Below are 26,726 nucleotides of genomic sequence, written 5' to 3' on the forward strand. Positions count from 1 at the left end.
CTGAAGCTCTTGCAAGCCAAGTGAATGAAATCACGTGACAGGACTTCAGCTGCCTCCATCTCACCACAAATCACAATGTCATCAGCAAACATTATGGTCCCTGAAGCGCCTCCCTATCCTGAACTTTTTTCATTCATTCCCTCACTCAATAAGATGACAAATAAAATGCATCAAGCCGTAGCTGTGAATCATTAGCATCGCATGCGGATTGGGTTAGCTACATTTTCGAATGGCCTCGACAGCCGTGGAGCTTGACTGCCCCGGCACGTTTGAGACGCTACATGTGCTTGCATGTTTTGGCTTTTCTACGTGTGTGTGAGAGCGGTGGGCTGACAGCGGCTGTAAAATTCCTCTGTGAGCATCACGCCGGGGAGGCTGATGGGGGCTGACAAGGAGCGAGGGTGAAAGGAGGTGGGAGATGAAGATGAGAGTGGAGCGAGAGGAGGTGGCTATTGCCAGCTCCACTTGATGATTGAAGGTTCAGTGAAGCTTTGTCTGTCAAAGAAAAGCCGGTCACCGTGCCTGACTTGACCTTATCGACTCCTACACCTTGGATGGATCAGCTCAGAGTGAAACAAATGCGTTCATGGCTGGTGTTATATGTCTCCACATTAACGGAACTTGAAAGAACCACAATGCCACTATCGGATATTTAAAATTTGAACCAGCAACACTTTATGTGGCATTTCAATGGATTCTGCTATACGAGTGAGAAGTTAGCCATGGAAAAGCTCTTTGTCTTCCACATGACCTCCTGAACTAGATCATGGACATGGCTGCAGAAACCACCACTGATCAGCGACGTTATTGCGCGCCGCTTCAGCGGAGTGGGAGGTCCGCTACTGACCCTGTTTGAGTGAGAAATGCTTTGCAGAGGAGAATCCTTCTCACTGTTGGAAATGTTGTGTCCCCAAAGCTGAAGTTCAGGGGAAGGATGGAGAGTGAGCCAGATGACCCGCTCACTCTCTTGGTCTCCCTCACCTCTGATCAAGAGTCCATGGCAGTGACCCACAAAATGAGCTTAGTGGAGACATGCTAAAAAACAGAACTCTCCTCCTGCAAGGAAACTCAGTTGGCATGTCGGGAACATCACATTCTGGGAGAACTGTGCCGTCTGAGATCAGTGACAGTGAGAAGCATTTTCTGGACGATAGTGAAATGATTTAAATCCCACCCATCGACCTTTAGTTGATGTTGTCCTCCCATAGCAGTTGGCATGCGATTCTAAAGAGAGTTAGAGAGGGAGCAGTTAGATTTTTCTGACCCTAGTTTCGGTATATCCAAGTAAGGACCTTGGCCAAGGAGGCTAGGTTTCAGCGGTGTTAGGATCCTGACGGCAAACAAATATATCAAATTATGATGTTATGCAATACAGAATGGAACTAAATTTGGGAAATGAACTCGAAATAAAATGATTAAAGGTCACGCCAAACGCCCTCCTCCCAGGCACCAGCTCCAATCTCAGACGCTCCGTGCCTGACACACCTCCCAATGGAGGTGTCCTGGGGGCATCCTCATGAGATGCCTGAGCCACCTGCTCCGAGTCTGTCCCGAGTCACAGAGCCTCCCGCCCGTCAGAGAAAACCTGTTTCAGCCGCTTGTATCCGAGATCACCTGTGGTCATGACCCTCAGCTCATGACTGTAGGTCAATATTTCAAGATGAGCAATAGACTATTCTGACCACGGTGACAGCAGGGCAGTTCCGATGCTGCGTCAGGATCATTCTCCATCTAGAATTTCACCCAGGCCTCTTGATGGCCACAGCACCTGGTCCCCCGCTCTGCTGGAGAAGGACGACAGCGCATGAAGAGACTTGCATGTGAGTTCAGCAGGCCATCATCTCCTCGTGTGTACAGTAGGATTAAAAAAAAAAAACTAACAACACAACATTTTTTCTCAGCCCCAGATCATTAAAAGTGCCAACGATTCGGACTCATTATTTGTAGTCAGTTGTGCATGAGCACTGGGGCAGAAAGAGCGACTCTGAGGGGTGAAACCTAAAACCAAAGTGGCTAGTCTTATGACACTCTGCAGGGGTGAGAGCTCCAGAAAGGTCGCCACCTCTCTATTGTGTAAGCAAAAGTGTTATAATAACCACTTTCATCCTGGCCAAGACGTGGCAGAATTTTAATCAAAGACGAAGGATTCGATTATTCAAACCGTTTTTCGGCGGACGGCAGAGCAGAAGCTCTTTCCTCTGCTGCTGATGGGGAGCGGATGCTTCATCAGGACATAGACTTGCGGCCGGCTCGCCTTCCGCGCTGCGCTCGTGAGACAAACTCAAAGGAGCTGTGTTTCTCTGCTCCACACTGGCTGCTTGTGTCCGCCCTGGAGTGGCTGCCACCAGGAAAAGTACCGTGTTACTCTGCAAGTCTGCTGCCTTGTGTACATTTCCTGCTCAATGGGGAGATTCTCCAGAAAGCCAGTTTATTTTTTCATTCTATTCCCGATGGCTCTCCGTCACTCCGGATTCACGCGTTGATCCAGTGTGTGGGCCTCCACTTCCTCTGGTCACACTCATGATAGCAGTTTAAAATCGGCACTATCTATGGTGCAGCGTGATGAAGAAGAACAGTCAGCCAGTTTTGGAAATGAGTCTATCAGAAGGGCATTTGGAGAGAAGAGGAGATCCACCAGCGAGGTTCATGAAGAATGAGATGAATGTGGACATTAATGCAAGCGCAAGGCTGATGACGCAGAGCTCACAGAGTAGGTCCAAGATTCAGGTGAAGGCGCTTCACCAGCAGCTTTCATCCTGAAAAACACAAGGGAACTCGTCGGTGCAACTGTTGACATCATAAAAATATGATTCACAAGTCGACCTTTTTGCTTTCTGACAACGTTGTCTCGACCCTTTCCCTAGCCTCTCTCCATAAACCATCCAAAACAAACCTTCACCAGCACTCTGATCCAAACTATAACTTATAATGACCCAGTTATTTTGGAGTTACCATCCTCAAATTGAGACTTAACCTTGTGAGCTTCAGCCAAATGTCCCCACAATTCATATGGTCCGCACAAGGATAGTGTCCCTATAAGGTAGGATAAACAAGCCCCCCACCACCACACGCACTGGTTTGTCTCTCAGTCCTTATGAGGGCCTCTCATTGCCATAACCCTTTACCCAAAACCAAACCATCCAAAACACATGGCTCACCTTAACCTGGACTCTGAACCAAACTGAAACCCGTTTGTAATGAGCCAGTTATTTTCAAGTTTTAACCCTCAAAACCCTATGGGAACTAGACCAAAATGTCCTCGCTAGACTGTCTTGTGTCTTGTCAAAGATTGGTCCACACAAGGATATTAATACATGTCCACACATTATTGTATTTTCCCATCAAGCATGAAGAATTAGTGGCACAGTGAGTCAGAAATATCACGTTGCATCAATGTGCCTCAAATGATGAGCTTCACTGAGATCTTTCATCCGCTGGTAATACTGAGCATGGATGAAAGGGAAATCAATGACTTACCAAAGGAGACTGAAATCCAGATACCAAGTGGAGCTCTCTCCTCACATCTTGTTCTCTCCTCCAGCGCGTTGGATGACGAGGCTCACAGACAGGTAATGACCGAGCAATGTTTTTAATTGATTGTAAGCGAAAACAGATGCAAGCATCACTTCTTTTCCAACCGTCCATGATAAAGATCTGTACATTCCTAGCTTGATTCATGCACATTTATTACATGAATCAGCGAGCATGTTTGTCAGGGTCAGGGACGACTGCATCCATTGAGAAGGACCTTGCCGCTCGGGCAGACGGGAGGAGAGAAATCTTAGAATTACATCACCTTGTCTTTTAAAGTCATTGATTTTTTGTAGTGCAACTCACAAATGGCTGAACAATGTGTCCCAAAAAAAGAATAGCCGCTCTTGCTGAGCAGCTCTCATGTCAAAGGCCTGATGGGAGCACGAGATAAGAGCCGGCTGACTACTAAATCTCAGTCAGTCGCACTGAAAATGTCCAGACAACCGAGAGCTCCCTGCTGTACTGTCCACTGAGACCGCAGCGGAGCCAACTTCCAAGAAAGGATCGACTTTTCCACCATTATTTGGGAGTCTGGTGACTCTATTTTGAGGCCAGCTCCATTTCTTTGGGCCAAAAAGGAAGTTAAATAGCAAGAAAAAGAACTTGAGGAAGCTTTTTATGACCACTTGAAATCTCTAAAACACAGTGCTATCAAAAACGTCTCTCATGTGTCTTGCTCCTAAAAAGAACCTGCCGGTCGCAGACAGCAACAAGCGTCACCCTGCAGCGCTCCACCGTCACAGGTCAGCACCTCTGTCAGCATGTGTCCTCGTCAACCACTCATAGGTGGCTGTCCATAGTCGAAGCCTGTGCGGTTCAAAGGTTCCGAGGTAAAAGTTGACACAAAGCTGATGTGTCACCGAGCCCCAAAATGTGTCTCTGACTGCCTCTCACTCTCGTGTGAAACCTGTCCAACACAAGCAAGTGGCAATACTTCTACGGTACGCTAGCTTGATTGTCCTTTCAGCCGGAAAATGTTATCTTGACCAAGATATATTCAATTATTCAGCATACACAACAACATTTCTAGTTACTGTTAACAGGCTGTACAGTACTGTCTCAAATCGAACTAAAATTACATTTGACCCTTTCACTCATAAAAGTGGCAATATAATGCACATTTTTCTCACAGAGTTTACCATAAAGGTGTCTCCTGTAGGAATGTGGCGAGACCTCCGACCCCAGAGTCAGGGAGTTTGCATATCCATGTCTCCACTAGTAAAAACCACATTCCTGCCCTGGACCGGGGTCAAAGATAAAAGATGACAGGGATCAAATGCTGACAAGGGAAACATTCAAAATTACTCTTGGAGGGAAAAGACGAATGGAGTGTAGACGAACATGTTCTGGGTCCAGTTGATGAACTGTTGGATGTCTTTCAACCAGTTTGTGACTCGCTAAAACAGAATAAAAACGTCAGTCGCAAGGATGACTGGACACACTTGAGTTTGAACCTCTCCATTTGTCACTTTTTATTGTCTCATCTTTGTGTGCTTGTCACTCTTGTTTCCTCCCAAAGCACAAAATGCTACCTGTGCGTGCAGATGTGTGACAGCGTGATTCCACGTGTCAAACTATCCAGGGTGTCACCTGCTACCCTTCTATCTACGTGTGTAAATACTGTTTTTAAGCTATTGTCATGATATATATATATATATATATATATATATATATATATTTTTTTTTATATGTTTGGGGACTGAGAGGGGAAGCAAACACCACACAGAAAGGAACTAAATTCACTTCCTGTCAAGTTGCAGCATGATCCACAACCTTCCCTTTCCTAGCGTCTAACTTTCGGATTGATCTAAAAATTCGAAGGCTTTCTTGTGGTTCATAAATAAACCCTTAGTTCTATTCAGTTATTGTATTTAAAATAAAGCATCTAATAAAATAAATAAACAAATAAATTAAATCCATCTCATCCTTAAAAAACAAACACATAAAAAACACTTTTATTTTTTGTAAACGCATTTCCTCTCTGAACAGGAAACAACACCTGACTCTCAGGAGATGAAGACGCCGGTCGGTGCCGCCGCATGGTAAACATGTACATTCATAACATAAATATTCAGGTGTTTGAGTGATTGAAAGTCAAGCTGAGTTTCAGCGCTTTGGTGGAGACGTTTGACGGCGTTAACTGACTCTCCTGTGCTCATTCAGGAGGACCTTCGTTGTGTTCGTGTCACTTGGCTGCAAAGTTCTCAGTGTTGTCGTCTGCTTATGACGTAGTTCGTCTTTGGCATCACATATAATATTCCCGTGTATTGGCGCTTGAAATATGGAATTTGATTTTGATGTATATAATAGTAGGAGACTGGTTTTGTTGTTGTTGTTGTTGTTGTTGTTGTTGTTGTTGTTGTTGTTGTTGTTGGTGGTGGTGGTTCACTGAAGTTCAAGTCTGTCATGTAACGAACCGTGTCCCACAATGGTCCCAACTGAACACGTGTGTGTACTTTTGACTTTGCTCAGGAAACAGGCTGAGTCACACCTGACGCCCTGGAGGAGCCCAGACGAAGACAGCGATCAGCACATCACATGGGAAACGTGCCATTTGTTTCACGGTCATCTCTGAAGAGGAGTTGACACAGTTTGACAGCCAAAAGTAAGAAGAAAAATTCTCTTTCTGTGCTCAGTTAGTGACTCCAAGTTTCATCAACACATTTCGATGGAATGAAGCTCACCGCAGCTCATCGTCTATTCGTCTCGACTACCAAGGTCACTGTTCAAGTCGGAGCGGGTCAATTTCAGTGTGGTTTTGTAAAGATGTTTTACTCACCTCGACGCGTTGCTGTTGGGAGGGGCGTGGACCGTGACCAAAGCTTTCCCGCAGCCCCATGCTGTGTTGATGGAAGACTCTTGACACAAGGGTTCAGGTGTTTTCCTCATCACTGTCTGCTGCCAGATATTGATTTGTCAAGCATGAGGGTTTTCTCACAGTCATGTGACGCAGAGCAGATAGGACAGTGTGCCACACACGCAGCAGGCTGAGTATGTGACCGAACCCTTGAGTTGAGTGCTTTTATTCTTTAGGAAAGTGGGCTCATAAAAAGTGTATTTCCGTTGCGGGGTTGCACCAAGAATGCTGGAGATGAAGATGACCAACGAGGTCATGAATGATGACATGAGTGTGTGAGGAATAAAAGCCGGGCTGAACCACAAAACATGTCATCCTTCTCTGAACTTCACGTCTAACAAGCTTTCCGCTGAACCTTGTTCAGTGGTTTGCTCACGCAGAGCCAGCTATCACTCTTAACCCCGAGTCGGCGCGGCGCTCCACCGTCACCCAGACGAGCCATAATTTTGATATCAAAGCTCAAATATGTTTCTGAAATTGCAGCATCATTACAGCCCTGTCATAATTGCAGCTCTGCGGTGCTACGGTGCTGCCGTGTGATTTCAGCGTGAAATAACAATCGCTGTTGTTACAGTTGCACTGCTCAGCTTCATCCATTAAAATGTGTCCAATAGGTTGTCATTTATTAAAAATGAGATGATGAAACACGCCTGTAATAATACGAGCGGCCTGCCTAACAAGGCAGCTTCAGTTGGACAATCACGATGAATGTTTGACATCTTCGTCTTCTTTCCTCGTGGATTTCTGTCACACATTTTACAATGCAAACCAAGTGACATAAAAGATGCTGATGAACTTAATGCAGCAGATGGGCAAGCTGATGTAATGATGTGTTTGTGTGGAGACTTTGCGCTCAGATAGTCCTCTGATCCTAGTCCTGATTCTGACTTCTCTGTAGCCACCAGCTGCTGTTGGAGTCCGATCTCTGCTCCTCAAAGGTCGTAGTCTGTGTGTCATTCTTTGAGCTTGCTTCTGTTGGAGACATGGAGAAACCGCTACACGATTAGCTTGTCAATATGCAGTGATTGTGGAAGCCAGCACTTCCTTTCCTCATGCCACATTCTCAGCTACTTCCCGTCCGATGTTTGCGAGGTGAGTTTTCCACAGAAGTCGGTTTGTGGCTCCAGGAATCTGACCTCTGGGACCTTTTCAGACAGATTTCCTTTGACATTTGTTCACCCAGTGTTCAGGCTCTAGTTTTACGACAAGTTGTTTTAGTATTATTTTGCTGACATCACTGATACAAGTAGTGTGAAGCCAAGTGATGAAAGCAACTCCGTGATGGTGGACTGGATTGTTTGAATCTGAACCTGAACCTGAACTCTTGTATCAGGCTGCGGAGAAATGGTGGCTTCTGGCGATTAGAGGGACAGTATTCGCGCTCCGCTCTGCTCAGGATGGTGCTGAGTTAAACGCAAAGTTTGAAGAGTAATTCCTAAATCCAGGCTCCTGCGACCGCAGCATGCCTGCTCGCCGAGGTGAGAACTGTTAGGCAAGATGCCTCCCGTTTCTGCAATATAGGCCATCCACAGCTGTTCTTAAAACCCCCCCGGAGCCACATGAGGTCCCGCATATCAAGCCGCGGCCTCGGAAATGTAACCTTAGAACAGAAATGGGTGTAATCGCTCAGGCCAATAAAGTTGGGAGCATTTGCTTGGCACATCCTTCAGCTCGAACAGAGAGACAGCTGCAGTCCATCAGTTCAGAATCAGAATCAGATTTATTGCCATGGTCAGTGGGGAGCCCACTAACTAGGAAAGTGTTTTGGAATAACGTGCAGTCAAAAAGTAAATAAATAATAAAATAAAATAAAGTAAAATAAAAATAAATAAATAGAATAAAATAACAACAAGGCTGTTCAGGAATTCAACAGTCTGAGGGCCGAGGGGAAGAAGCTGTTCCTGTGACGGGAGGTTGTGGTCTGGATGGACCGTAGCCTCCTGCCAGAGGGAAGAGGAACAAACAGTCCATGTCCAGGGTGAGAAGGGTCGGCTCTGATCCCACCTGCACGTCTCTGGCTCCTGGAGACATACAGGTCCTGAAGAGGTGGCAGGCTGCAACCCATCACCTTCTCAGCAGAACGTACGCTGCGCTGCAGTCTGCTCTTGTCCCTGGAGGTGGCGCTGTTGTACCAGACAGTGATAGAGGAGGCGAGGATGGACTGGATGATGGCCGTGTAGAACTCCACCAGCAACTTCGTCGGCAGTCGTAGTTTTCGTAGCTGCCTCAGGAAGAACATTCTCTGCTGGGCCTTCCTGATGAGGGACCTGATGGTTGGTCCTCAGTGAGGGTGGTTCCTAGGAAGCAGAAGGAGTCCACAATAGGAATGGGTGAACCAGCCAACATGAGAGGGGACAGAGAAACTGTGACTCTCCTGAAGTCTGTGATTTGTTTCTACAGTATTTGGAATAACTGGCCAACCATTTATTGTTGTTGTTATTGATCATAGATAATTGATTAGGGTTCAGGAAGAATGTCATTCATTTGATTTTCACTTCAATAACCACCCAAGAACGCTGACATTTTCTATTTATGTAGCAATGTAGTTTTACTGTTATCGTGGCTCTCTGTAGATCCAGACCGATTCCATATCTGCTTTCTCTTCCCTAAATTTCTTAGTTTCTAATTTGTCCTGGACAAATGCTATGTAAAATATTTGTTTTATTGGAAATAATCATTTGAAAAAATGCTGAGCTAATAGCATCTGAAATTCCATATATATATATACATATAAACATGGAAATAGGGATGAAGACACCAAAAGGTGAAATTTTGCATCTTGTTGTTTTCCATTGTTTGTTTGAGACTTCTAGTCTCCCTGTTCTGAGCCGTGTCGTGGTTGGACCTTGTCAGCTGGAGAATGCTCAGCCGTCTGTCTCGTTTGCCACACGTCTCTGCTGGGGCTCTCAGTTGGGACAGAAATGAAAGACCTCGGATGACTTCAAGGGTCACCTGACAATGAACGCTAACTGTCGCTGAACTCTGCCTGACCCTGCCACCAATGAGAAAATGGGTCCGCCCAACAAATAAAGGGGTCATCCACACCTTCCTCTGTCTCCACGTCAACTGTTGAGACAAAGCATCAGAAAATATATGCGATATCTAAGTTGTTTCTCTGGGGTGTCGGCGCACACCCCTAAACTCTGGTTAGGCTAAGTAATCACTCAGCAGGGGAGCATATTATAGAGCTCATTCTTTCAATTAACGTCGATAACAACAAAGGGGATTAACACAGAGACGAGAGGCTCATGCCTTTTCTCTTCCGTGCTTTTCCTCCACTAGCTCTGAGTGTGTTTACATGTACAGTGTATATATGTGAACTGCTCTTCTGACTTATTTATGCATCTGGATCTTCCAGGAGTGCTGTGTGTTCTGCATGTCTGAGTCGCTACTGTACGTTTTAGTGAACCGATGCGAGCATGGCGGCCCAGAAGAGACGGACGGTTCCCTACTTTGATCAACCTGAGAGCTGCCAGAATGTGACACTTTGACGCAAGTCAGCTCTCGACCGCCTGAGGGTCCAAAATTAAGGAGCGAAAATGAGTTTGATGCACAGTGAACGTGCACCTTTTGTGAGCTCGCAGAGATGCACTTCTCATGTCGACGGAAATAACACCCCAAATTAACTGATGGTTCACTTGATGAATTTGTAAAAAAATATTCCTTGACTGAATTTATTGATGCTGCCAACACGCCTCCAGATGGGCCACAACAATATCTGGTTTGATTACATTATTGTAGATTACATTACCTTTATTCTCTTTATTCTTCTCTTATTCTTCTTTATTCTTTTTAAAGGTTTTGCAAATTCTGTTGCTCCAGGCGTATTCCTTAATACCAGTCAAATGTCTCCCTCTAGTGGACCAATGATCACACAACAAGATGAACATCCATTGAGAGCAAATCTGCTTCCTCTTTGGGTCTTTGACACTTCTCCAGCAGTGGTGTGCTGCACGCATCCACCTGATCAATATCTATCACTGGGCAGGGAGCGATAAGAGGAGGCTGACGTCATCAAGCATGACGCACCAACACTTTTTTTAATCCGTCGTCAGTATGAGACTGTGTTTTAATGCATTCGTGAAGCTGAAGTCAAATAATCCTTTTAACGGGTGGATGAATGTGGACAAAAAATGTAAATGACATGCAGCTTCATTCCAAAATGAAGCATCTTTTAAATGCCAAAATTAAAGTATGAGTGAATTGATTTTATTTACTGACGTGTGAAGTTTCAAAACCTTATGTTTCTAAAGTTTTTTTACAACTAAGATTTTAAATGTCATTGTAAAATCAAGGAAACCGGTACTTGTTAAAGACAAAAACATTTTTTAGGTAAAACACACAGAAATAAAGCGAAAACATTACATATTGTCAATAAAAATCTCAGCAGAAGCAGAAGAGAAGGTTGACATATGACATAAATGCAAGTGGAAATTACATTTACTTTGCTCCACTCTGACCTTAGCGGGTCATGCAGGGACAGACTCTTATCTATCTCGGACAAATCTGATTCCCCAGCGCTCAAAATGATACCTGTCTCCTCCAATAACAAAGGGGCTGTGATTACTTCACCACCGCATAAATGTTTAATGGCGCAGACATCCTCAATAATCTGAGGAGGGCTGGACCAGCACGGTTAAAGGAGAATACAAAGCTGTTAAGATCGCCTGTCGTCACCCTTGTTTCTCGGGGCCACGGAGGAATCTGCTCCAGACGCTCTTGCATTCGGTGTGAGACGGTGACAGGAGTGGAAGAAAATATAATATGAATATGAAGAAATATGCACATACATTTTGCATTTAGATTCTGACCGCGCGGAACTCTAGAGAGAGGAACATGTCAGATTCTGTTTGTGTGCCCTTATGTGCATTGGAATGCACATGTTTATGGAGGAGTGTTTTCTTTGTGTCTCTGTGCTGATGCTAATGAAGCTGTGACTGGACTCTACGCCATCGTTTTGGAGGTTAAGTGGCTGGACCGATTTTCTTCTGGCAGATGTTGACAGGTTCAAGTAGGAAGCTGACAGACACATTCATTGTCGAGGAGAAGACATGAAAAGGCTGCCCAATATCTGGTCCGGGAGCCGTTCGGAGCCCTTGGCCTCTGCTTGTCTCACGACAGCAACAAGATCATGGTAGATTAGACTCAGAAGTTCTGATATTGTTGATGGAAACTGCCTTGAAGTCAAGCTCATAATGGCGACAGCAAGTGCTATATTGGTTTGTCATGCGGTTAAGAGGATGTCCTTTGTTTTGAACTCCTGCTGTGCTGTTACTGCTATTGTAAATGGGCTCAGATTGATGCCTCGAACTTTCATCCTCTCTTCACTACTCCACAGTTTCGGCCTCCAAAGCCCAGTGCCTGAGCCAATACCGAGCGATAATTCACCAGGGTGGCCACAGGAGGGCACAGCAGACTTGTGTCTCGCTGCAGATTTATCACCAACTCGCTCTCATTCTGCATGTATATCAAGGCTTTATTGAAATCTCTGCCTCCGTTCAGCGGCAGCCGTAATTAATTACACAACTGCGGATCGTTATCCTCACTCAGACACAGGCCCATCTCAAGACATCATTATCTGGACCCTTCCTCCCAGATTCTCCACAGGCTCAGCCGGCACCCCACCAGTCTTTAAACACTGGTTCGATACCGGCGACGGCTCCATTATCAGCGTTTACTCCACTAATTGAGGACAAGTTTTCGACTGAGCAATGGATTTGTGTGGCAGAGTGACAAGGAAATGCTCCGATTAAGGGCACGGTTGTTGTTCAATGGCTGACTCCTAATCCACAGTCAGGGGCAAGTTAAGAGGCGCTCACTTCCCTTCCCTTCTATGATACGGAAGTTTATGTGAAGATGGGGTTGGATTCAGCGAAATTCATGAGCCACAACGAGACGAGAATCCTCCACCTTTTCATGGCTGAAAATACATCCGTGCAATACAGCTTGAATGTCAACCTAGTTGGCCAACTTCTGTCGTGTCTTGCCAGTCAATTATAATGCAGAGACAAAGAAGGTGGGGAATTTTAAGTACTTGTCCTCAACTATCCAGGTCGAGTGTGAGAAAGAAGTGAAGAAGCGGGTGCAGGCAGGGTGGAATCATTGGAGAAAAGTGCCAGGTGTGACGTGTGACAAAAGGGTGTGGGCAAGGATGGAAGGGAAAGTGTCCAAAAGGGTGGTGAGGACCAGCAACGTTGTGTGGTTTGGAAACACTGAGGAGAAGACAGGAGGCAGAGCTGGAGGTAGCAGAGATGAAGATGCTGAGCTTCTCTCTGGGAGTGAGAGCAGGACGATGAGAGGATCAGAGGGACAGCACATGTGCTCAGGTGTTTAGGAGACCAAGTCAGAGAGGCTGGATGGAGATGGTTCAGAGGAGAGAGAGAGAGAGAGCCGGTTTGGACATGGACAGAGGAGAGAGAGAGAGAGAGAGCCAGTGCATTGGTAGATGAAGATGTTGAGATGTTGGAACTGGCAGGCAGATGGCGGAGAGGAAGGCCACATGATGGAGGTGGTGAAGGAGGACATGAGGTTTGAGAGAAGAGGAAGCAGAGGACAGGGGGAGACGGAGGAAGGTGATCCACCTCTGAAGGGAGAAGCCCACAGAGAAAGAGGAAGATTCAGCCAATAATCATTACATTTTCCCCTGACATATTCTGAAGTGAAGGCGCTGAACATTATCAGAACACACCCTATTAAGTTGTTGCGACTGTTTGTTTACTCAATTAAATATCAGCGCATGACTACAACTGATTAGCAGTTAATTCTCTCACAAGAGCTCTTGCAGGTCTGGAGAATAGGACAAGTCTGACATGGCGGTCGCACCTCGAGCAGCCTTAAAAGACTTCCTCAATCACTGCTGTTTGATGGCAAACAAAACAACATCATTGGGTCAAGGAAGTACTACTCCTGTCCTCCATGTGTCAGTGTCTTTTCATTGACATTCGGTCACATGACCTCTTGCAATTGCGGGGTTAGTCAATTTGGTCATGAGGAGGGTCAAGCGTCTGAGTACCACACTCATGTTCTAGATCAGTAATTCTTAACCATTGGTGGTGAGCGCCTCATAGGGGGCCAGGAACGCCCCCTAGAGGCCCACTAGAAGTTGTTTGTTTTACACCTCTGGGATGTGAGACGCTCAGTTTTAATACATGTGCCAAATGTGGTGTGTCATTGAATTGACTTGACAGCTGCAAACCTGTGATAGTCAACAACTGTGGAGAAGTTCTTGAAAAGAAAAAATGATAAAGAAACAACAGTAAAAACTGTTCAACTAGTCGAGGAGTTTTTTGAATTAATGAGAACATTTTATGGCGATACTTTCATTTACACTTTTGAGTTTATTCATGAAAAAGAAAATTATTTTATTCAGAATTTTATTCATGACCAACATTTTTTCCAAATTTCTCAACAGTTTGCATCAAGGGTGTTTTTTTCTACTTTTTTTCTTTAGTCAATTTTCACCTGGTTCTGCTGCTGGTTGGACTTTTTGATGAAAAATATCTTTGGGCTGATCACATGGTTTCATGTCATTTCACAAGCTTTTGATTTGTTTACATCTGTAGCAGTGGAAAAAACAGTAATAACAGTAATGAGTCAGTGATTTTCCTTGAATGAGGGCCCTGGACCCATTTGTTCAGGATATGTTGGCCCCGAGATCAAAACTCCTATTCTAGGTGACACAACCATATGGAACACAGTTGGACGGCCCTCATGGCCCTCGATATTTTGGGTGTTGCTTGGTGGACCAGCTGGAAAGGTCTGGTCCACTGGCCATCGACAGAGCAATGTTGGTGGTGTGCAGTATAAACGCTGGAGATTGTTGGGACATGTTGGCGTTTCCTTGTGGAGTATGGGGCCGAACATTTCACCTGACGCGAGTAGTTGAAGGTGGAGTGTCCACACCAGCCAAGAACAGGTCCTCACAGATAAGACTGAAAATCATGACACCGAAAAGAAGATTGCTACATGGGTGATTAATAAAAAGCACAATTCTTAGACAATGAAGAGATCGTCTGGCACCATCTGAGTACACTTTTAGAAAGGTGGGCCAGCTTTTTTTGGGTTCTTCTCTCCATCTTGTGCCTCCTCAGAGTATCTAGCCATTTTATGATGCAATGAATGCCCAAACGCTGCTTTGCATGAATTTGAATAACATGAAAGCCAGTCGCTTTGGTCGCACTGTCCTCTTTGCGATGACGCGCATCGGTTTGACAGTCGGACAAACGGGCCTTCAGCATGCATTTACAGTCAATACTCGACTGGCAGATGTTGGAAGGAAGTCGGGTGAATGTTAAGTGGGTGACACGGGTTCATCAAAGCCTCGGCTGCGACCGGATGGCAGACTGCATGTGGGCCTACATTAAAAGCACGTCCATGTCAGTGTAAGGTTTTCAGTCGTCATCTAGGTGAGCGGGTTTTATTTATGGCTATGAATAATGAAGCATCTATTAGAATATCCCTCACTCATGCATTGATGGGAGGCACATGAATATTTCAGGGGATTAGTGAGACCTGGCTTTACAAGACTTCTGTCTATATCATTTAGAAGTCCATTTCACTCGACATGTGTCACTTTAAACCATGCATTTGAATGGTGACAAGAACATTAGTGGAATTGGACTTAACATGGCGTGTTCCTTTTTTTTTTTTTTAATCCAGATGAGACTCAGATTAATGGACTTCATTGATAGCCACTCAGACATGGACCAGTGACACATGGCTTTATTCTGTGCATCTGCAACATTATGAACTGAGCTTCACTCCTGCATCTTTAGTCCAGGCAGCTTTTATTAACCTTCCAGCATGGGTCTTGTGGGAAATTCACTGACTTCTACATATTATTTGATGACTAATACGCTCAACCTGAAAACACCGAGCAACAGCGTAACGGACAAAGCCTGCTTTGCTTGATGCCTGTGGTTCTCGTGCTCTTTGTAAACATTGTTTTATGTATTTTTGGATGAAATTGAGTAAAGTATCTGACAGGATCAGTACACCCCTTGTGAACTGAAACAGTTTGGCTAAAAAAAATACATGGCAAAAAAAATGCTTAAAAAATATTGAAATTAAATTAAAAACAATAATATTAGTGCTGGTGGGAAAAAAAAGATTCTCAAATATATCTCAAGTTTTTCGTGACAATATTAAATATCGATGCTTCTGCCCAGCGTCGATCTTTCCCCACATTGTGACGGCTGCAGGACGCAGCCGTTTCCTGGTAAACAGCTAGGAAGCCAGGCTCAATTGAACACACAAGTATAGTTCTTTTGACAACCTTTCATTTTCCAAGACCAACTATTGTCAAATTTATACCGAGGACTCATTATATACAGTATATATATACATATATATATATATATAGACACAAATACAACCATGGTCAGCACTTTGACCCAAATGTCAGGAGGAAAACCTGATGAGCATTTTTGACTGTGAATGAATAAATCACGATCACAATATAATTTGAATTAGGCAAAGAATTTCAATATAAATCCAGAACAATCAAGTTGTTGCACTGATTTATTTCGTGGTGTATCACCAGCGTCTCTCTTTAGAGTATTTTGTGATTCCGTGTGTTTGTTTATGCGTACTGTATGAGAGTGTAGTTCCTTTATACGCACACCTGAAGGACAGCAGAAGATGGCAGCGACTGTCACGCAGCGCGGCTGACAGTAGTTGAAGACGGCGGTGTCTCTTCTGAGCAGCGTTTTACTTCCCTCTAATGGGTGTTATTTCATTGTCAGCTGGCAGTCTACCTGCTGGTCCTTCTTCTTCTCCTCCCTTCCTCATTTTCTCCCTCCTGACGCATTACAAGTTTTCTTGGGAGAACAGCATAATAATGTGTTAAAACAAGGCGATGGATAACGTGGATGCCAGTGTGTGTTTGTGAGTCCACGCACACGTTTGCATGGATGTGTGAGTCTGCTCCATATGTACGTCTCCTTCTGCGTGTCTTCCTGAAGCACCTATCAAAGTCTTCCCCATTAAGGAGCCTTCTGTGGCACATTGTTAGCCCCCCGTTACAAGGGCAATCTATCTGAGGGTGGGAGACGGGAGGAGGGTTGAGCAATGGAGTTGTGGGGGAGATTCCTGTCAGCTTGGAGAACATTAACTGTCCCAGAGTGCTTGTAGCCGCAGCAGGTGTGCTGACCCACCAAGACCCATCAACCCCCTGCTCCTGCCTCGCTCTTACACACACACACACACACACACACACACACACACACACACACACACACGCAGATTCATGTCTTGGTTGGGGAAGAACAAACAGAGAATGAATCTGTCCACACACAGAGAAGTGCACCACACAAGCATGAATCACATCTCTGTACACACAGTCGCTGCTTAAATCATCCTTTGGGAGATGAAGTTATTGCATTAATAAGTGGGCCGTCAAGTTTCTCAGCAAATGCAAAGATGCCTTGTTAGTGATGGCACTGGGAACATCACTGACTCCTTGTGTGCGAGCGCTTCACTCTCATTATTCGGGAGTGGAGTTTCATATGATGGGGGTGTTCAGTTGTTATTGTTTGATGTCGTGCTGCCCTCCTCTCTGGTGAGCGACTCCGCCTGGGTTTGTGACTTCACTTCTTCCCATCACCGACTGACCGACCGACTCAGAATCAGATGATTTCACTATTAATCCATGTGAAAGCCGAGCTGGCAGAGCTGCCAGTGGGCCTTAAACCAGCGGTGGGAATCTCTTACTGTCCCATTCGGATTTGAGATTCAATTCAAAATAATTTCATTCATAATGATTTGTGATCTGATTGCTGATTGTATGATCCGTTTTTTTGTATCCATGCTCCACTGTAATTGTTATGTAAAAGTTGCTTATAAAATAAGTTACACACTACATTAAAAGCTGATTCTGATTTTATTCTTTAATTTATGCTTTTTATGTAAATAAATCATAGTGTTTTACTCAGTTCATAAATCTTCTCTTTATTGAGTAAAAAATTCTCACTTGCTTTGCTACCTTTATAAATTTTTTTTTTCCTCAAATATTCATTCCCCTTTCTATCTTTTTTTTCACTTTTGCGTATGCGCGGTAAAGAAATTGAGGAACTACAAGCACGTTTCTTCACCCTGACATGTTGTATGTGACACAAACCATTTTTTCCTCCTCTAAATTATTTCTCTGGTTTCAGTTTTAGAATAAATCTTGCAAATGATCGGAGTGGTTTCTGGAGTCCCACTCCTCAGCTACAGCCTCGCGTGTGATTTGTCACAACCTGTGATTTCCAACATCAATAAAAGGATGGATGAACATGGGAGCACAAGACACAAATTGAAGTTTCCTGTGTGGATGAATTATTTGTGAGCGCTCATACTCACCTTGACTGCACTCCTGTCACATGAGCAAGTTCCCCGCCTCATTTGATAGGAACAGAAATGAGAACTGTGGGCGGTCAGACCTCCTTTTGTATGGCTATTTAACCGACTTAACTGTTTCTTTCATTGTATTTCAATGCTCCCGGATTTGACTGTCAGCAGTATCGTACGGATTCCGGAGCGGGAGAGGAAGAGAATCAAGGTGGGGTGGGGTGAATGAAAGAGGTGTTGGGGTGAGAGATGGATGTAAATGTGGAATAATGTAGCAGGAGTGAATTTGCATGGTCCAATGTCAAAAAAAATGAAGCCTTCCCCTGAGCCTTGTCGGGGAAAATAACATAAGTGGTGCGCTTCAGCACGAGCACGCCATTAGCGGTTAGTTCTGCCTGTCATCTGTCTCTGAAAAGAAGAAATGGCCGTCATTATCTACAAAAAATGGACTGGGGAAGATGGATACACCCCCCTCTCTTGGTGACAAAGAGGCACACACCGTCTGTGAGTGTGCGCAGTGGCACTTGCACACAGACGTAGCGCGTATCTGTGGCTGATTAGGGATTCATGCTATTGATGCACATACACTTTGAAAGGAATTTCGACTTTTCTCCTAACACAGTTTAAAGCTATAAATGCTACGTATTGTATTTTCAGACAGGGATGTTTTTGCTGTGCTTATAATAATTTGGAATTTATGTTCTGATGAAGCAATGAAGGCAGAGCATCACTTGATCAGACCCTTGTCGTGGGACCACACACACACACACACCTAAAAACTGACTTGACCCACCGCTGTGCAGACACAATATCCACGTGTGTGTGATGGCACAAATAAGTCCTTGTTCTTTGAGAAACTTTGGCTAAGTGAGCGGCGCAACTCCCGAGATGCTAATGATGGCTGTGGGAACAGAACTCCATTCTCAGTGTGTAAAGTCCATTAGCATCCTGAGAGCCGAGGAACCAGAGAAAAACCCAATAATTAAATATGCTACAAGTCGGAGGGAGAGGAGTACAAGTGAAGAAATGATATTTGATACGCGCACACATTTGTGTTTCTGCTCAGCTGGAAGCCAACACTGGCAAGCAATTCTATAATGAGCTTAAAGAGCGTATCATCTGCAGCAGGGACAATTAGCCATTACATTCCACAGCTCTGGTGGACACACACTGCTGTTGGAAGATAAAAAAGAATCCCCTCACCACTACATTGTCTGGACACCATGTTGAATTGTCTTAACGGGCGCAGGCATTTCAATTATTCCCATCTGTTTATTTGTGTTTTTAAAGGAATGGGAATATCTGTGAGTTAGCATATGGCTGTGGCAGATCTCCAAATGAATCCCTGACAATGCGTCCTTGAGCATATCGCTCCTTCAAGAATGCAATTTCCATGTGAGTACAGGTATGTGTTGTGAAGAAGTCCATGCATTTTAAGACGTCTTGAGACGCCTGGCAGCAGACAATGAGAGAGAGGGAGATGGAGGGGGAAGAGTGAGCAAGAGATCAGCGCGGCAGCTAATGTAATGAATAATATCTCAAGTGTAAATCCAGCCAATTGAACCCAGGGCTGGCTTCTCCCTCTAGCGAGGCTAAATGAGTTTCCATGGGAATGTGGATGAAAGAGGCGCAGACGTCTAGGTCAGGCGTGTTGCTGTGGAAGAGGCAGAGCAGTGGCTGGCAGTATGAAATGGAGTCCTCTGGGTCTGGTTTAGAGAGATTTGCATTTGTGCTAAGCCACTTCAGATGTAAGCGGAGGGTCTAACCGCCTCAGACGTGAGCATCAAGGTGTGTGTCGTCCTACTGTGTAAGCACTGAGGGCAGAATGGAGGTGAGAAATCCGAGCAAGTTATGCTTCAACTTCAAAATACGGAGGGGCAGAGCGTTTGGCTACAGCTGTCTGCATGAACTCTCTTGATTTCATTGAAAGTCTTCTCTCCTGCATTTTGGAATGTGTGGAGTTCAAAGTGACACGTCCAGGACATGTGAGCTGCACATTACCTCGCCGCACTCAAATGAGCTCCTGTCTGAATTATTAAAATAACAAGGGACATTTTATGTGATTGGACACCGCTGCTCCCATCCTCCCCGGCAAATCCTACCATTCTAATTGTCCGTTTTAACTAGTTCCTCAGAGCCTTCAACATCAGTCAGCGTAAAGTAGCGCTTTGCAAATTTTCCGCGCTCCCATTAGGGAGGAGGGCCGAGGCCCGGCTGTCCACTGAGCCCACCTCATTTATTATAATGACCCGCCAGGCCCAGACATGAACATGTTAAAGTTAGAGGAGAGCAGGACATGACAGGCGCACACAACCTTGTCAGATCTGTGTTGGTCTAGTTAGAGCACACATATCCTCCTCTCCAAAAAGACAGACGCCGACACGCCACCTTACCTGCCTGTCATCGACTGAGGGGGGGGAAAAAAATGCTGCATGTTGCGTTTCTGATGGTGTAAATGAGGTTAATGCCATTTGAATATCGAAATGTGATAATGGTTCAACCTTTCCAATTCCTGATTCTGAAACGTATCTGAGCCGCTTACCAATGGGACCCTTCCAGTGTTCCATACAGCCCATATCACTCTTAAAGTACACCATATAAATACAGGTATTCATCACAATTGCTTCATATTCATTTCAATTTTTCACTGATTGGGGCCCAGTGTGTCCCCTGTAGCCCATCTTTCTCCGAGTAATCTGAAATGATTTGCTCTAATCCGCCATTTCCAACCTTTGATTCTAGAAAACATAGGAGTGGGCAGAATAGACATGTGCACGTGGCTCTTCCACTCAACCTTCTCCGCTCTGTGCTCTTATCAGGCATGGCCATGTAAAAGACTCACCCGTACAGAAGCAGGCAGTGTTTTTTCCTCCCTCAACCAACATCCTCTCTAATCCTCTGCCATTCTTTTAATCATCTGACACTCCGAGTCTGCACTATCTATTTTCATCTGCTCCTGATAGGATCTCTTTTGGATTTAAAGAGGGCCCTCAGCACGCTGTGCCCGGCAGCTCAGCTGTGATCTGGGGGCTTTGGGGAGTTCTCATTAGGCGTTAGCGGCCGCTAGATCGAAGAAACCCAGTTCTGGCTAGTGGATTTTTAATCCTCCCGTGGCCTGTGTTGGGAGATGGAGTTATTTAGGGCCCTTTGATTAGCCTCGCAGCTGCACTTTGATTAAGGCACCGTCTGAGGATCAAGCTCGGCTGCCGTTTTTAGAGCGGAGAAAGTGTGCGAAGGTGGCAAGTGTGGTCGGTTAGTGTGTCAAGCATGTCTGCTTGCGACCTCTGTGAAAGACGAGATAGAGCTGCTGCCTTTTGTCCGACTTCTCAGACCAATTTGGATGTCCACTATAAGGTTTAAGAATAAAGGAAACAACCAACAACTTGGAGCTGCTGACAGCGTTGTAACAAAATGGAGATCTTTCAATTGAAAGTACTGTTAAAGGTCGACTGAGAAAACAAACCTGGCAGGTGATAGAAAGGCGGTGAGGTTCACAGACGGGTGTGGTCTGTGCTCTTCCAACAGGGCCACCAATCCGTCTGGTTGTCAGTGGGCTGAAAACAGTAGTCCATCGCACTACTATAACTCTGCTGCCATCGGCTTTGAAGCGTGACCAAGACATAGCAAGGGCATCTGTGATCACGGACGCTGAATGAAGGTATTGAGTTTTTGTTTGGGAAATGGTCTGCCCAAACATGGAATTATATAATCTGTCTGAAAAAGTGTTGGTTGGAGAGCGCTGAGGAAGATTTCTGTTCCTCAGCCATTGTTCATTTGATCACTCTTTTCTCTCCTGATTAGTTCTGCACTGTAGACAATTGTATGCAAAGCACCTTTAAATTCATCCCAATTTATTTCCTCACATATTATAGTAAGCATGTCATTTGCTGTCACTAGATTTAGGCCACTGAAAGCAAAAGAAGTTCACAGAGAAGTTGGAGTTGAATCATCAAACTTAACTGTTGTAACGGGGGAGAAAGCATCTTTACTGCTTGTCGGGGTTGAAAGTCAAGAGATGCTTTGGTCTGGTGCAGCCGGTTGTCACCGTTGTTGAGATACGAGGCTAAGCAGTGAACAAACGCCACCACCTCAGCTTTGATTCCAGGGCTAAGTATGTGCAGCTATCTGAGGTGTTGACACTTCGCCCTCTAAGCCCCATTTTTTCCCCCTTGGATCAGCAAAGCTCACTGATAGCAGATTATCTCTGTGGCATTTTGTGGCCCAGTTGGCACCCTCATTTGTTATCTGCTCACAGATAAACTCTGACTCTGTCTGTGTATGAACACAGACATGTCGAAGTGCAACATCCAATACATATTTACGAGAATATTGCGTGTAAATAATGTTCCACAAAGCTGCTAACTCCTCTTGATCTGCTGTTTTCTGACTTATTTCCAACCTGGAAAAGGCACATGTGTAATTACCACCTGCTTTTCTGAGCACACATCACAGAGAGTTGGTCAGGTTGTTTTGGCTTTATCAATAGCATCAGTTCATCAAATGATAAAAAGTAGACGGATGCTTTTTTTTTTTTTTTTTAATGGCAGGACACCTGTGTCGTCTTTGTCCTTTCCCAGTCCTTTGAATACAAATGCAATTCTCGATTCATGATCAGACAGCTGTTCGTCTTAAACAAGACAAGTAAAAGGAGGCCCCGAACCCTCAGTCTCCTGATTGGATCCCGAGCACTCTATCGAACTTAAAAACAGAAGCGTGTCTGCACCTACTGTGCTGTAGACCGTGTCTTTTAGAAAAACTGGGTGATGCAAGTTTTTGGTCAGTGCATTGGTGTTGAGGAACAAATGGATAGAATGTGGACAGCCATTGTCTGTGTGTGTGTGTCTGAGGTCCATAGTTAATATGTCATTTACTGGAGAAGCAGTTATGTAGCTGTGAAGAATATAAATCACCATGTCTTGCACGCTCCACAGGGATCTGGTGTGGGGGTTACGAGCTTGGGACCTTTGGTCAGTTGCATTCATCCAAGGACTTCGATCCAGATTTAGGACATCACCAAGACGAAACACGTTTTGCAACGAGAACCAAATGTTGCTGCAAGATGTCTGAACATTTTGTAACCTTTGATTCTGTCACGCTGGAGTTTGTACTTTCCGTTTCTCACTACTTCTCCGTGAAGGCTCAACATGATGTTTGTACATCGGTAGAGTTAGTCCGAGATGAGAAAGATGTCGGGCTCGATTAAAAGCCAGCGCTGCCGTCGTTGACACAAAGTGACAGAATTAAGACCCAGTAAACAAAAACAAGAGCATCCAAACATCCCAAAGTAGTTCATGCCTAATGTGGTTTTTCTCTGCTCTCACCATGTGTCCTCTTGCTCCCGTGTTACTTTGATATATGTGGTTGTCTCTCTGGAGCCCTGACGAGCCTTTGATACTAGAAGGGCACAAAATAATATCTTCCCTTTGAAAAACAATTTCAGGGAGACGGGATCAGTATAAATAGGGCTTTTTATGTGCACCAGGGGCCGATGTGAATCTGATGGGAAACTTGTGATAGGCTTTTTTTAAACGGCAATGCAAAATTGATGAGTGGAGGGGGCTGTTGTCGCCTGGATGGAGATGTGACTGCATGAGGACATCAAGGCACACGACTTTGCACACGCATGCAAATGTAAACGGCAAACACATATCGGCTTTACACTCCAGTCAGAGCCTTTATCGAGGAGGGGAGGCCAGCAGTTTCCCCCCTTCAGTCCGTCCCTCCATCCGTCCCTCCACCAGAAGCCACTATCCCGATATCTCTTATCAGCAGCCTGCATGACTCGCCACCTTGTCCCCTCCTCGCTCACCGCCACCTCCTCATCCAATCTTGATGGCTATTGGGGAATGTAAGAGAAGACTTTTCTGATAAAGCTGTCTAATGAACATACAAGAACTTTGGTAAGTTAAGCATCAAAACATCCAAGGCTGTTTGAACTTTGACTCCCTCTGCATTAGTGCCGAGTCCTTATCAAGCCTCTCGAGAGGAGAGATTAGCTACTTCCTAATGAAGTGGTGAAATCGTAAAGGTCTTACTCCGAGGCAGAGTGGATTGCTTCCAACATTTTTCACTCTGTTATCTCCTATACCCAGATTGCTGGCGAAAAAGGGGTGGATCCTTCCGTCTCAGCCCTCGCTAGTTGTAGGTCAGAACTGAAATATGACGTCGGTGCACGTTCAGACGGTGTAAATAGCAGTGGTTTTCTTTTAGCCATTGTGACTTTGCAGTATCTTTCGCTGTCGGTTCCGATCTCTGTCGCTGTGTGACCCTGCTAGTGGAGTTGCCGTATATAAATGATCTCCTGTGTTTTAGTCAATCAGGGGTCAGCAGACGACTTATAAATCTTACATGCTGCTGAGGTCAGACACACATTGCATATTCAAAACCTACATTAATCCTCCCCACCCCTCCTCCTCTTGTTTCCCCTGCTGCCCAAATCCAAAAACACTTTCCATCGGCCGTCAGCTTGTGAAACAAATAGATGCAATTTTGATGAATGCAAATGAGCGGAATATAAGGCGATGATCTGTGTGCATAATGAATGTGGGTTTTGTTTCACAGCCACTGGTAACATTGTTGATGGACATGCGGTGCTGGTGATGATATCCCTGACTGACTTGCATATTAATGTTTGTCGTGAAAACCATTATTTTTAGGAGTTCATCAGGTGCACAGTAAGAGTGTCCTGCCTGATCTCATCTTCAAGCAAATGAAGGCAAGAAGCCAGCCATGTAGAGTGGAAAACCTTTTTAATGTACTGCCCTACCTGCTTTTCACGATAATGCACACTCCAGCTGCTGCATTATTCACCAATTAAGAGCTGGAGATTTCCGTTTCCACCTAAAATCAGGCTCCTCAAACAGACAGGAGAGCGCCAGGACAAGAAGTGTTGTCAGTTCTTGCCAGTGTATAACATGCATCTCAATCCCTGTAGTAGCACTCCTTATTCTGACACATGTTAATAATTGATTGTTAAGTGATGAGCCTCATTCAAGCATGAGGAATGGCCAGCGCCCAGAAATAAATATGAAAATCCATCGCCGGATAATTCATAAGGTTGTGTTCGATCAGTGTAGGCGGCGCCTGGAGTGCTACATTATTAAACATGCAGCTTAATGTGCTCCGGACAAGCTTCTGTTGACCGGAGTCGTTAATGACCTTCAGTGACTCACCACGTTTCAGTCGAGTGACTTCAGTCATGTCATTGCTGTGGTCATGACTTCAAGGGCCGATAATTCTTAAACCGAACCGGCGATTTGTCGTAAAAGTAATACAACTTTAAATGTTGACTCGACATGTGCTGTTGGTCCTGGTGCATTGTTTTGTATTCCTATTTAGCAAGTGCTAAAATAGCTTTGGATGGCACTGCGGACACTGCAGTGCCGTGGTTGACTGGCGCCTGTACTGGGCTACAAGCACCGTCCTGAGGACTGAGCCAATTGTTCCTCGGCAACATCCTGAGGTGTTAAAGACAAAAACTGAAGAACTGTCTACTCTCAGCCACAAGTGGCGACAGAAGTAGGATGGAATAGTGTCAAGCGTGGTGGATGTGTGTGGTCTGTCTGCCACTCGGTATCCTGACGGATTAAACTGGTTGTTACAAAATGACTACACACCACCAGAACACAGTAGAAACACGAACCCCGTGGCTGATTGACATTGTCTGCTTCGTCCGTGTGTTTTGCATTGGGGACTGGAGTACCATGGTCATTTATGAATGGCCAGTGTTTCTCTTAAAAAGACACTGCTGATTACTACTCATTACACCAGTCCTCAGGAGGGCCTCGCTCTTAGACTTGTATTGGATAGCAGTAATGAGATTTTTATGGACTTTTCCCTCCAACTTCATTAGGTTTTTATGAGTCAGATCTGGGCTCCTCATAAAATGCCCACATGCATGAATGGGAGAGAGCGATGGAGGGGTTGGATGGCGAGGGGAAACAGGGGTTTGGCGTGTGTGTCTATGTGTGGCAGCAGAGAGAAGCCCTCTCTAGAGACTTCCACAGATAGCCCTGTGAGAGGCTCCCATAAGGCAGAAGCTGGGGAGTCTTAAGTGTTTCATACGAATTCAATACGGCGGTTAAAAATACCAGAGGGAATATCGCATTCATATCTCTGTCACTCGCCTCACTTAATGCTGCAATGGTTGGCTGGGTGGAAGGAGACGAGAGGAGCCGTGAGGAAACCGGGTTCATCTGGCTGCTGCTCTGCTCCCGAGGAGCTGACGGTTCATTTCTAATGTACAGTAGCAGTCAGCAAGTCCTTACGTCCGAGCTCTTTACATAATGAAAGCATTGCACTATACGCAATTACATTAGCATCGTTTTGAGTCTGTTACTTTCAAAGGTTATTTTTCACAGCAGTTTATTTCATTATCACATTATAGTTATAAGTGGAGCCATTCAGAGCTGCATTGCTGCTCCACAGTGTGGAAATGAAATGGCTTGTTAAAAAGTTGCCACTAAACGGAGTGGAGTAAAGCTTGGTTTGCGTCAGCGCTTCATGCAGATGATGTTCTCTGTCTGCGTAGTTTCTGATGCTTCAAGGAGCCGCCATTCCTCGTCGGAGCTCATGGCTCTCAACAGGAGCCGAACTGAGCTCCTGCAGATGAAATGGTGTAATGGACTTCTCAAGGATGTCCTGAAAACTCATCCACATTAAGCTTTTTCCACAACTAGTTCAGAAGATCCTCTGATGCATAATGTGCATACGACACGGAGAACGATTATTTGACGTTGTTTACTTGTAGAAGTACAATTGATTTGATGTTTTTCCAACACAACCTGCACCGAAGCCTTCGTTTGTCATCACATGGCGAGATGTTTGCTTTTACCTGCGTAGGAGTACATCTCTGAACCTGAGTGACACTAGTGCTGAACTTCACTCAGACCCTTCGCAGACATCTGTGAAGGAAGAGTTGGAAAAGCAGTTGTCTGTTGATTTCTGCTCTCAACAAATCATGAATGGTTATTACTAACGGAACATGACACATGACATTGTCATCTGT

The 26,726-nt window shown here is 44.9% G+C and overlaps 1 long non-coding RNA gene across 2 annotated transcripts in view; it reads left to right on the forward strand.

The window, feature by feature from the left end:
* Positions 1 to 5,521: 5,521 nt before the first annotated feature.
* The window catches only part of LOC128771691 (uncharacterized), a 128,086-nt gene continuing 106,881 nt past the window's right edge, over positions 5,522 to 26,726 (forward strand). For both annotated transcript variants that reach the window (XR_008416662.1, XR_008416661.1), the window contains exons 1-2: positions 5,522 to 5,576; positions 6,007 to 6,139. This is a non-coding gene — a long non-coding RNA (uncharacterized LOC128771691). The remainder of the gene's footprint in view (positions 5,577 to 6,006; positions 6,140 to 26,726) is intronic.

The sequence above is a fragment of the Synchiropus splendidus genome, chromosome 15, assembly GCF_027744825.2.
Source record: "Synchiropus splendidus isolate RoL2022-P1 chromosome 15, RoL_Sspl_1.0, whole genome shotgun sequence".
NCBI classification, from domain to species: Eukaryota; Metazoa; Chordata; class Actinopteri; order Syngnathiformes; family Callionymidae; genus Synchiropus; species Synchiropus splendidus.